Genomic DNA, 896 nt, shown 5'->3' with positions numbered 1-896 from the left:
TCAAACATTAAACTGTGTTTAAAAGTTTAAACACAAACTGAACATCAAGACCATTTAACCTGAGAAGCATAATATAAATGCAATTAAATATAAGCTCTTAATACAAACAACAAAGTGCAAATCAAACCTGTTCTATATACAATTACACAACAAAGCCATACAATGACCCTGAATATACAGTTTCTTCATTTAAACATTCATTGTGGTGGCTGTATTTCCCAGTAGGCTATATAATTTTTGACCAAGCTGTGCTTCATCATCTCCCACAAGATGGCACAATAGGGCAGTATACAGCACTAAGGTTTACAGGTTTCCTTTTTTTTTTCAATTTACTTTTTGAGCAAATCAGAGACTACTGAAAAATGCCTTTTCAATGTAATCAGGGAACACATGTCAGTGTGGTAAAATCCTTGTTTACATTTCCACAACATCTCCATATTTAATGTGCATCGTTAGATGCATTTTCATAAAATAACCAAAGTTTAAAAAGAAAACACAATTGCACCAAGATATATATATATATAAAACTTAAAGAAATAACAACTGATCGAATTGCGGGGAATGTAATATCTACCATAAAACAACAGAAACAAACAAAATAATGGTCACTGTCACGTATTTTGTGGTGACCAGTGGAAATATCAGTAACTCGGTTGCACTTTATTTTACAGTATGTGTACTTACATGTACGTATAGTGTACTTACAATGTATTTATCTAAGAAAGTTCTGGTAATACAAGGTAACTACATGGGGTAGGGTTAGGTTTAGGGTTAGGTTCAGGGTAAGTACCTAGTTATTACATAGTTATTGAAATTACTATAATAAGTACATAGTATGTACATGGGGAACAGGACTGTAAAATAAAGTGCTAGCTTTACTGGTTAACCTAACTGGT

The sequence above is a fragment of the Carassius carassius genome, chromosome 43 (assembly GCF_963082965.1).
Source record: "Carassius carassius chromosome 43, fCarCar2.1, whole genome shotgun sequence".
NCBI classification, from domain to species: domain Eukaryota; kingdom Metazoa; phylum Chordata; class Actinopteri; order Cypriniformes; family Cyprinidae; genus Carassius; species Carassius carassius.
The sequence above is the reverse complement of the archived record's forward strand: the minus strand, read 5'-3'. Positions refer to the sequence as shown.